This window comes from Sinocyclocheilus anshuiensis, unplaced genomic scaffold (assembly GCF_001515605.1).
Source record: "Sinocyclocheilus anshuiensis isolate Anshui unplaced genomic scaffold, SAMN03320099.WGS_v1.1 scaffold2609, whole genome shotgun sequence".
NCBI classification, from domain to species: domain Eukaryota; kingdom Metazoa; phylum Chordata; class Actinopteri; order Cypriniformes; family Cyprinidae; genus Sinocyclocheilus; species Sinocyclocheilus anshuiensis.
The window spans coordinates 110,685-111,310 of NW_015541026.1; positions in this window are offsets into that span (position 1 = coordinate 110,685).

Sequence of the window (626 nt, forward strand, 5' to 3'; positions counted from 1 at the left end):
TAATTGTCAGTGGACAGGTCTTAAAGATAGTACAAAACAAACATGTTATTAAAATGCACAATACAAGTCATACAAGCCAGAATCGTTGTTTTCTAGAAAACTTTGAATGGTAAACTGTGGCGCGGCATGATTTTGAACAGCTGTTGTGTGTCGCGAATAGACTTGAGTGTGCACATATGGTTATAATTTATGAATCATAAGTAGCCAAATGGGCTAGCGATTTGATGTGCGTTACCCACCTGACTTCACTGGGGCTAATCTATAATCTCTGAACTATTGGCCTGACGCTGTTCCATTGGGGACTCTGGAAGCTGCCCAGCAAGCAATAGCCGTCATTTCAACGTCTCGGTTAAGTATAGACCTGATATAGTCCGGATATGTGTAACCCACTTCTAGCCCAAATATCCTTGAATTTGGTTTCATGTCGTTTTTTGGCAAAATAACTTGTGAGATGTATGATATTCCATCATGTAAGCAAAGTCAACGGCGTTTACAAGGTGTTTGGTTTCATTTTGACATGTTCAATACGAGTGAGTGAGTGAGTGAGTGAGTGACATTGGAAATGCATTAGCATTACACTACTAGTATATTATAAAGCTGCTTTTTTCAGTATATACACACGTACA